The sequence below is a fragment of the Prionailurus bengalensis genome, chromosome C1 (genome assembly GCF_016509475.1).
Source record: "Prionailurus bengalensis isolate Pbe53 chromosome C1, Fcat_Pben_1.1_paternal_pri, whole genome shotgun sequence".
Lineage (NCBI taxonomy): Eukaryota > Metazoa > Chordata > Mammalia > Carnivora > Felidae > Prionailurus > Prionailurus bengalensis.
In genome coordinates this window covers 137762566-137774573 of record NC_057345.1, presented here as the reverse complement: position 1 = coordinate 137774573, position 12008 = coordinate 137762566, and positions in this window count along the sequence as shown.

The window sequence follows — 12008 nt, the reverse complement described above, 5'->3', positions numbered from 1 at the left end:
AGTCTGCATACAGATTTTACATACTTTGGCACGATAAATAAAAATCTGTCACAAGCTTAGTGGTCTACATATGGTGGTGGCAATCCTGAGAAGACAAGAGGACAGAGCAAAACCCAAGTTCGAATTGAGGGAGACATGGAATACAGCAACTTTTCTCAGTAAATAAAGGCAAGATTCAAGATCATCAGCCACTGAGGCCAGAAGAGGCCTGTCACACCTTGCAGGAGAACCAATGACTGTCATAGCCAAGCTACACTCAGCAGAGACGGGGTCTGAGAGTCAATGATTTTCTCCAACAGAGCTGCTTTTCTGACACTAGAACATTGTATTATCCCCTACCTTCCATCTCAGGAGTTTAACTCCTACTGAGAATAAACAAGAGAAGAAAGAAGGTGAAGAATTTCAGAAAGGCTATGAATATACTCCGAAAGAAAGAAAACTTTGCTTCATGATAACTAAGTATATAAGTGAATTTGGATGAGAAGTCACAGAGTAGACTGATGGTAACACATAGGCTAAAACAAATGGCCTTCTCTGGCAGATGATGGCTTCCAGTGTAAAGGTGAACTCAACACTACAAAAAAAAACCAATCCTTTTCACATCTGTGTGGCAGTTTGTAAATCATGACCCTTTTACGTGTAGAATCACGATATTCTTAAATAACCTAATTCTATTATAAAGATATTTTCCTTAGAATAACCTATACTCAATAGTCTCTTTAGCTCTCAGGTTATGTTTTAAAATGTTTCATACCCCCTCTAAGACAAAGAGTAATAATAGAGGAAGCAGTGCACAGTAGTCTACATTATTCTGTCATAAAATGGAACATCTGAAAAACTGACTTGATAAGCAATTATCATATGTAGTTTTTCATAGCAGTCAGTCCTCTAACTTACAAACAGATTGAGTTCCAAAAGTTCATTTGCTAGAAGATGTGTAGAACTCAGAACATATTTTCCCTCTAGGAACAATGTTGGATGTGGTAGTCAGGGTATTACACAAGACTAAAAAGCCTATCAAATCCATAATAGTTAAATTTAGTTTAATAAATGTTTACTGAATGCTTCTGATAGGCACTGACTGCTTGTGTTAGGCTCTGAGGATGCAAAGATTCACAGCCTTGCATTCAAATATCCAATATCTATCTGAATTAATAATAAATGTTTGCAACATGTAAATACTTACTGAGCACCTACTTTAGGTGCCGGGGGGTTAATGTAAACAAAATATGGTTTTCTTTTAAGGAGCATGCTTTTAAGTAGAGGGAGAACACACACCCACTTGACTAAGTTATGTATGGCTAAAGTCATATCATAAGGAAGAGGCTGGATGGTGTGTATGATAATAAGAGAGGACACTGCTCTTGTTTGGTAGATGGTTTCTCAGAGGAAAGCTGACATAAAGAATTATTGGGGTTTACCTAAACCAATCTGTGGAAAGAGTGGGAGGAGAAGGATTTCCTGGCATGAATAGAAGTCCTTAGGGGAGATAATACATTTAGAGGGGTTCCAGCAGTTATGCATCTCGGGTTGACTACACATAAGTAATGAACAAATTGATGAAATATACATAAGTCAGGGATTGCCTGATAATTAGGTTATGTTGCATAAGTACTTTAAAAAATCTAGCTGAATTGAAAAGTATTCCAATTAGGCATCCAATTATATTTCCAGTAAAAAATGTGGTTTATAATGGTTTGCTAAAAGTCCTGGTCCAATACATGGAAATAATTGGAACATTTTTCACCTTGTTTCCTTGTTCTTTTATTCCTGAATAGAACCTAGTGTGAATGAGCCATGATTTCACTGCCAGATACGGTCCAGGCTGTGCACTCTGTTGTTTCTATGATGATCAATTTGCCAATATGGTGTATTTCATGTATTAGATTGTACAGCAATGCCCCCACAGCGAATCGCAATTATGGTGTTCATGGACCTCTGACCCTGACTCTGGGCTTGGCCCTAGAACTTACTTTGGCCAAAAGAACATTAGCAAACCAGACACAAGTAGAGATTTGTCAGGCATCCATGCTGTGGGACATGTCCTTACTTGCTGCTGGAAATTCTTATGTCAGGTAAATAAGCCTGCATTGACCTACTATAAACATGTAGTCCCACCAATAGCCAGACCCAACTGCCACACACACATGCATGAAGAAGCCATCTTAGAAAATGCAGCCTCATTTGAGCTTGCTAAGTAACTGGGCTTCTTGAAGGACTCAGAAGACAGCAGCATCACAGGCCAACAGAGTCCAGCACAAGATGCTGACCTACATGATTGTGAAGAGGCAGTTGTTTTAGGCCACTGTGTCCTGGCATGATTGGTTACAGAGAAGCAAATAACCGATGACATTCACAAAAATTTTTGGAGAAATCAAATAACTCATTTTTCATAATACAAGTGTTTATGGATTCACAAGATCTCTTACAAATGAAAATGGAGAAAATGTGCACGTTACCTTGTGTACCACTAATTAAATCTCTGTTTTTTGCTATAGGATAAAATTCATGAAGTTTTTATAAATATATTGTCACACCATTTATTTCTTCATCCACTTAGCCTTCCCTTCACTAACTTAACAATATTTATTGAATGGCCACCACAAGTCAGATACGGTACTAGTTGCTTTGTATGCAATGGTAGGTAAGACAGAATCTCTGTCCTCAGGTCTTTCCTTCCTTCAAGGAATAAATGCAGACAGGTAGACATGCACTCATACTACAAGGTTCAAAGTGTTGTGGGAGATTCAGGATCCCCTGGGACAAAGGCTTCCAGAAATGAATTCTTGGAAAAAATAAATATGTCTGCTAAGCCTGCCTCCAGAGTCTAGACTTATAACCATTTATATGTGTACCTTAGATCATTATTAAACAACAGTGTTATAAGTAGTAGCCACTCTCTTACTATGGTGTTTTAGCTTCTAATGTTAATAATGTGAAGATGAAATACAAATGTATGACCAACTAACCTTTGACAAAGCAGGAAAGAATATCCAATGGGAAAAAAAAAGACAGTCTCTTCAACAAATGGTGCCAGGAGAGCTGAACAGCAACATGCAGAAGAATGAAACTGAACCACTCTCTTGCACCATACACAAAAAATAAACTCAAAATGGATGAAAGACCTAATTGTGAGACAGGAAACCATCAAAACCCTAAAGGAGAAAGCAGGCAACAACCTCTTTGACCTCAGCCGCAGCAACTTCTCACTCAACACATCTCTGAGGGCAAGAGAAATAAAAATAAAAGTGAACTATTGGTTCATCAAGATTAAAAGCTTCTGCACGCAAAAAAAAATCAACAAAACTAAAAGGCAACTGACAGAATAGGAGAAGATATTTTCAAATTACATATCAGATACATGGTCTGTATCAAAAATCTATAAAGAACTTGCCAAACTCAACACCTGAAAAACAAATAATCCAGTGAAGAAATGGGCAAAAGACATGAATAGATACTTTTCCAAAGAAGACATGCAGATGGGCAACAGACACATGAAAGGATGCTCAACATCAGGGAAATACAAATGAAAACCACACTGAGATACCACCTCACACCAATCAGAGTGGCTATAATCAACAACTCAGGAAACAACAGATATTGGTGAGGATATGGAGAAATGGGAACTGTTGGTGGGAAGGCAAACTGGTGCAGCCGCTCTGGAAGACAGTGTGGAGATTCCTCAAACAACTAAAAATAGAACCACCCTATAACCCAGAATAGTACTACTAGGAATTTATCCTAGTACAAAGGAATTTATCCAAAGGAGTACTGATGCATAGGGGCACATGCACCACAATGTTTATAGCAGCACTTTTAACAACAGCCAAATTATGGAAAGAGCCTAAATGTCCATCAACTGATGTATGGATAAAGATGTGGTTTATATATACAATGGAATACTACTTGGCAATGAGAAAGAATGAAATCTTGCCATTTGTAACAACATGGATGGAACTGGAGGGTATTATGCTAAGTGGAATAAGTCAGTCAGAGAAAGATAGATACCGTATATTTTTCCTCATATGTGGAATTTGAGAAACTTAACTGAAGACCATGGGGGATGGGAAGGGGAAAAATAGTTTCAGACAGAGAGGGAGGTAAACCATAAGAGACTCTTAAATACAGAGAACAAACTGAGAGTTGATAGGTGGGGTTGGGGTGATGGGCATTGAGGAGGGCATTTGTTGGGACAGGCACTGGGTGTTGTATTTAAGCGATGGATCATGGGAATCTACTCCTGAAGCTAAGAGCACATTGTATACACTGTATGTTAGCTAACTTTACAATAAATTATATTTAAAAAATAATTTTAAAAAGATGAAATAAAAGTTATTTCGTGGGGAGCCTGGGTGGCTCAGTTGGTTAAGCATCGGACTTTGGTTCAGGTCATGATCTGAGGGTCAGTGAGTTTGAGCCTCGTGTGCAGCTCTGTGCTGACAGCTCAGAGCCTCGAGCCTGCTTCAGATTCTGTGTCCCCTCCCCCCTCACTCTACCCCTCCCCTGCTCATGCTCTGTCTCACTCTGTCTCTCAAAAATAAACAAATTTTTAAAAAATTAAGAAAAGTTATCTCTGTATCTTTACTCATCAGGCTTATATCAAAGGCATTCAATATTCCCCGGATTTATTTAAAAGGCCCATGTTAAACTCAGACTGCTCTAATGTGTTAAGAATAGTACGAAATGCTATGTATGTCCTGATCCTCTTTACTTCACAGATATAAAATCTTTTGCAAAAGCTTGAATTCATGATAACAAACCAAACTAAACAAATGGAAGAGGCCAGGCCTGAAATAGTTATGCCAGGCACAGTGAGAACAAAACTTTCTCTTGAATTCAGGCTGCCAATAATACACTGTAATCAAATTTGTATTGCGGTCATGGGAAAAGAGAGGATTGTGTCTACATTCTTTGTCTCCTTGGACTACTTTCAGACAATAGGTTTCCCTTGTTCGTTCACAAGCAATGTCCATGTCTTTGCTTAAATGTGCATAATGACCTTCCCGATTTTCAATAGCATGGAATCATCATAGTCTTAAAAAACAGCTCATGCCACATTATCCTCATGTTTGTTTTGTAATGCTCCTTCAATAGAACTTTCAGATTTTGCACATGCATCTCCTTAAAGAAATCCCATTTTAATAGGAATAGTTCCATATGCCAATGGAAGTATACTCTATCAATTTACAGATGACTTTAAAAAATAACTTCCAGGATATGTATGTACATTTGTGTGTGTGTGTGTGTGTGTTCTAATAAACCTCAAACAAGACCATAGTGTGTGTGTGTGTGTGTGTGTGTAGCATGCATTTTCATTTTACCAGTTGTGTACAGATAAAAGAATACTTATTTTTTGTGTAGAAACTTAATAGACATCGTATGCATTATTACCTGAACAAAAATAAGCAAAGCTTACATGTTTAAATGTCTCATGAGTTCCTGTTACAGAATTCAAATTATGAGGTCATTTATGCCCTTGAAACTTATTTTTTTCAGTTTGTCTAGTTCATAAGTAAATGCCAGCCACAATTCTCACCAACCATCTTTCTTCTCCAAAGTTCAACATCTATGTCTATCTAAACACTTCCTCACATATTGTGTGTGTGCGTGTGTATATGTGTGTGTGTGTACGTGTGTGTGCATGTGAGAGAGAGTACAAGGGAGAGAGAGAGAGATTGATAACTGATAACCAAAAGCCTGGAAAAAGATGTGATTAAAATAGACAGCAATAAGTTAATGTCACTGGCATATCTCCCCATCACCCTTTTAACAAATAATGTTGGGGTAATGGACAGCCACATGCAAAAAATATGAACCAGAAATGAAACTTGTTATCTTCTATAAAAATTAGTTTATTGTAGACCATAGATATAAATGTACAATAAAAATCTATAAAACTTTTAGAAGAAAACATTGGAAAAAATCTTCATTTCCAGGTAAATAATTTTCTGATGTGACATCAAAGTCATATTCCTTCAAAAAGCAGGTAAATTGGACTTGATAAAAATTGAAAACTTTGCTCTGTAAAAGACACTGAGGTAATGAAAAGACAGCTACAGACTGATGGATTAAGTATCCAACAAATGTCATGTATTAAGAATATATAAATAGCTCTCAAAACATAACATTAAAAGACACAACTCAAATTAAAAAACTGTGAAGAAGCATGAACATTTTAATAAAGAAGCTATACTGCTAGCAGATAAGAACACATAAAATATTCCACATTATTAGGAAATAAGGAAATGCAATTAAAACCATGATGAAATATTATTATATTCCTCTTAGAATAGCTAACATTAAAAAATAAGATGAAGTTATAGTGAGGATGTGGAGGAACTGGAACACTCCATGCTTTGCTGGTAGAGAAGGCAAAATGTTAAGAAACAAACTAGAAAATAATTTGCCAATTGACTTTCCTTTCTTGGAGATTTTTTTCTTCCTAGATCTGTGAATTCCTTAAGACTCCCTGATATCTTGCTTTCTGCTTATGCTGAGCCCCAAGCCACCTTGGAATTGGAAAATGTGTTGAGATAAAACATAGTGGATAATGTACTCATATCAATGCGGAAAGAAGTTCAACTTTTTTCATGAATTATTGTATTTCTGCTTCATACCATTATCATAAAAATCCCTACTTGCTTACTTGAAATTTTAAAAAATAAACTTTCTTAGTTTTGTCCCCAAACCTTTTCACACATGAAGATTTTCATTTTTTTATCTTCTATAGTAATTTATATAAATTATTTGCTCTATATTTTATTTTCCCTTATTTTATACTACCATAAAGTAAGGCATTCTTACTAACACTGGACCATTTTGCTGTTGCAAAATGAACTTGCTATAATACTTTCTTTGCAATACAATCTTTGTTTTAATCAGACTAGTCTGCATCAAACTATAAAACTGTTATCACTAATTTATTGTCATATTTCAAATATCATCCACTATATTCTTCTTTTCTGAGTGCAATAAACCAGATATCTCTTAAATAAGATCTCTTACTTCCATTAAAACTCCATCAAGATCCAGAGCTTTATGTTACTTAAAAACAGAGCTAAGTGTTTTTCAAGAAAAGACAATTATATTTTTGAACAAGATGGTTTAATGCATTAAAAATATTGATTTTCCCTTTGTCAATTGCAAAATACAAAACAGAGAACATATAAGTAACTGAGAATCATTCCTATTAAAGTTAAAATAATTGAAAATACCATCTACCTGAATTTTAAAGTATGCATCCAAATAAAAACTAAAGTTTGATAGAATGAAAAATTCAAAGAATGTTAAAGGCTAAGCCATCCAACAAAGTTCTAATCAACTGACTTAACATGTAATTAATAACGTTGAATAAATATCATACATGGTTAGAGACAATTTTGTTATTTTTTTATTTTTAAACTAGAAATATGTTAACTATATCCAAATAAAAAAATACTACATGTATTTCATTGGACACTTTTGTGCCAAATTTTGATGTCTAAAACTCACACTTTCTTCGCAAAATCGCCCCTCATTTAATAAAAATTATTTGATTTCTATGTTATTCTTCCTAAAGAGCTTACAGTACTGAGCTTTTTATTTTAATGTTTGGATGGTGTTTATAGTAATGACAGCTATAGCATCATCTGCAAATACAGTTTCTGCCAGGCACTGAAAATAACAACTTCTCTAATCTTTAGAACTCTCAAAGACACATGTTATCAGCCTCATTTTTGAGAAGGTCAAAGTTTTCAGATGGCCAAGACTCAGACAGGTAAGTGGCCGAAGCACAGTATGAGGCCAGTTCCCCAACTCTAAATTCTCTGACGTTTCAATTGCATGTGAACATCTTTTCAATGATGTTAGTGGTAATTTGGAACAGCTCAGCAAGATCCTTTCCTGTAGATTTTAAGGGATACAAACCCACTGAAAATAAAACAGGTGATTCTCTTTTTCCTGTTTGCATAAAATATCTGATGTGTCAGAGATTCAAATAAAGCTGTTTCTAGAATACCTTTGGAACAATTATGCCACCTGCAGTCATTAACTTGAAAGCCGTGAATTTATAAATGCAAAAGAAACTTGTGACATGGGGATGGGAAGAGGTGCAGTGAAATACGACCTGATAACTTTCTACATATTGTCTTATATCCATTGTATCAATAACATTTATTGCAATTTATAATTTGGCATGATAATATACCTGATGAACATGACCTTTGATATTTCCAACATTCTATTAAGTCTCAAGTCCTTCTGCTGACCAAATTTTTTTCAAGCCAGTGATTATTTTACAAACCAGTGATAAAGGGAATTGTCATAGAGCAAAACAAATTAAAGAGGTAAGTTTTTTTTAAGAGCAAGCAGAGGGTAATTGTGTTGAAGTTGCTTTAGAAAATGTGCGCATCTAAAATTATCTCGAGTCCTGAAGTGTCTCATCTGCTTTCTAATTTTCTACAAGATGCTTTTAATATTTTGAGATTTATATTAAACCACGGGGGTCTGAAAGATTTCAGGAACTCTTGCATATGCATCAGAGATAAACAATGAAGTAAATTAATAAAAGAAGATCACAATTTAGATGTTAGTGGCTATAAATTCCACTGCTATTCCTTTAACTATATGGCTCCTAGTTTTCTAATTCTGGCTTGAAATGACACTGATGCACACACATGGAAGTAGCTGGCACATTCTAACTCCCTCTCCAGCTTCTAGTCATACATGAAAGTGCTACATTTTGGTCACAAGCATCTAGCTGTTTTAAATAATAGCAATTTTTCAATTTGGGATCAGTTTTTTTCCCCCTACCAAATGAAATACGGAAATACTAAAATCTCAGTGATTTGGGCAATTTCTCTTCCATTGCCAAGGGTTGTGTAACGATAAATAAAGATCCCAAATACTGAATTGAGATGTGTTGTTTCGTTTACCATTTGTTTCAAATCAATTTTTCTTCTTCCCGGAAAGAAAACTCTGGAAACCCATTACCAAATTATGCAAGCTATTCCTTACATCATTAAAAAATATAAATAGCAGATAATATTTTTTCCTACCAAAATTTACTGTCTCGTGAATACAATCTTCATTAAGACAAAACTTGACTAAAAACACAGTTAAAGAACAGAAGGAAAAGATACAGCCTGGATAAACTAGAATGTCTGGAGTGTTTATATTTTATAGCTAAATCTGCAATATTTCCTAGGTCGTCAGAATCCCAGGTATCCTACACCAAATATTTCCTGCAATTCAAAGTGATGAATACATGTGAAAGAATATTCTTATTGAAACAAGATGCAGAGAACTTTTTCTATATTCTGGCTGTTATGGGAGGTAAAATCAGCATGAATTGCTCTATCCATTTAATAAAGCCTCTGATATATAACAGTACCATACACAGTCCTTGCACTACAACATTATCAAAACCTGGGATCCACCTGAAGGAGACTCTATAGAATAACATGGAGGAGTCTTTCCAAATTTAACTTTTAATCACATAAGTAGTTCATATAAATTAAAATATATACACCTTTACTTTTAATCGGTATTGGAAAGAACATGAGTGATAATTACCATCAGGGAACGTAGAATCTTTTTTTGTGCAGTTCAAAATATGTATCAGATATCTTAATTCATCAGTCACCATGGTAAAAAAGATTTCCATGTGTATTAATTTCTTAAGTTATAAAAGCATGTAATGTAAAAAAGGAAAAGATAGGTAGGAAAAAGGAAAAGATAGGTATTCTTTGTAGCAAATAAATAATCTTTTAAACATGTCAATTGAACTATATGTATAGAAAAGTACACATAGTGTATACTTGCTGAATTTTCAAACACTAAAAACACATATAATTAACCCCTGAAATTCAGATTATTGAGATTTCTTTTTAAAATGGGATAGTATAGTTTCTGTGGGGTCCTAAAAGATATAGAAACTCTACACACTTCAAAATAGTTGCTAGGTTATCTGTGAATTGTCACTGATATGAATTAAGAATTTTTCCCCTTCAATAGTTTACTGGGTTTTTTGGGAGGTGGGTGTTTGTTTTGGTAGAGAAACTATGTTAAATGTAAGAATCCATTTGAAATATTTCTAGTGTCAAAAGACAAGAAGGAAGGGGTATCGTAGACTGAAAATGTTGCCAATATAATAACTGAAATCTTCTGATTCTGCCCATGTTTTTGAGTGATCACAATCAAAGCCTGTAAAATCACTTTCCATCTAAGACAGCAAATGTTGAAAACTAAGGCATAAATGACTAAAATAAATTCAAACACGCACTAGGGGTAAGTCACAAATTATTTGGAACTGGTATATTCTCGTTATGTTATACATATACATAGCTACAATATCAAATAACTATTGAAATAAACTAGTCTCTAATAAGATGAATGTGTAGATTTTGAAACCAGAAAAATGTAGTACAGAATCCCAGCTCTGTCATTTAGTGGCTGTGTATCCTTCGAGCCTAGTTTTCTCAATTGTGAGAAAGGGAAAATGAAGTGTGGTTGTATGAAAATTGCTTATCACAGTATAAGAGATCGATGTGTTTTACCGGTACTTACACAAACTTTTATCTCCCTCTCCCTGCCCCCCTCACCGCCAAATACACGCATATATAACACATCCTTAGCCGAGTTTCAAATTCATATATTTAAAAGAAATCTCTTAACTGAGAATGAAAAAATAATCTTAAGCAAGAAAATCTTTCTAAAATCTTAAGTACTCATCATTGGATCTAACCTCACAGTCTGCAATACCAAAAACCAACAAGATTTAATTTAATCAAGATCTTAAACCCTATCTTTGACCTTTTAGATGGCTTATATTTTCAACACAGTTCTCAATAAACAGAATTCCCTAAATCATAGCACTCAGTATAAAATGTGTGACAGTTTTCACTGGTACTGCTTTCTCTGAGCGATTATTTGATATGAAAATGGGACAGAAGAAATTCAGGTATCATAAGAGTATCAACTATGTCCTACCTCTTGCTTTCAGAGGTGGCTGAAAGTTCACTTAGCTCAAGAATCCCATTTAAGTAACACATTTACAGAAGTAGATATCCAAATACTGACTAATTTGGAGAGTGACTTTGAGAGAGCCTAAATTTTACATTTCTCCCTGTGATTCCTCCACCCCAATTTCATCCCCTCTACTACTTTGGTATAGTTTATGATAGTATTTGTTTGATTTACCACTTATTTTCAACAACTGAACTAGAGTTTAAAATATCCAATTTTCTATCCAAGTATAATTTGAAAGGTAGAGGACTTACAGGAAGGATCTATATTTTTAAATAAAATTTTTTTTCATACACAACACAGAAGCTTTTTTAAGAGAAAGCACATTTTACTGTTAACTACTTTCATAGCACCCTGTTGCTTGGGATCATTAATCACAATTAAATAGCAAATTAAATTAACTGTGTAAATATTGGTTTAGTGACTGACTTCCCCACTAACGTATGGTTTTTGAGGTCAGGAGCTATATCTGTCTAATTCATTCCTCTGTCCCAGGAACCTAGAACAGTTTTCAATGTATGTTTTTGGACAAGTGAAATAAAACATAATAAATGACAACAAAACCCTGACATTTGTCACTAAAACTTGCTTGTCACTAAAACTCATCTCCTGTCTTCAATTGATTATTTGTGCCACATTATATGCAAATTCCCTGACAGACCTACAATTTTATGAGACTTTAAAATTGATGCACAAAAAAAATTTCATACTTAGCTGCAACCATGCAATAAATGAACTAGTAGGATAATATTTTTGTATTTTATTTATCCCATAATCTAAAGCCAATTTATTCTACATTTGTATTGTTGAAATTTTGTCTTAAACCTTAACTACTAATTATACACAACGACAATGATGTCCTCATTCTCATAAAGTTTAACAGAAGCAATCACAACAATATTACAACAGGTACTAAACATTATAGTAAATGTCAACACGCTTTATAAATCAAAATGGTACATATCTTTAGCTTCCTATAACCGTAAATAATTTGTAATGACTCC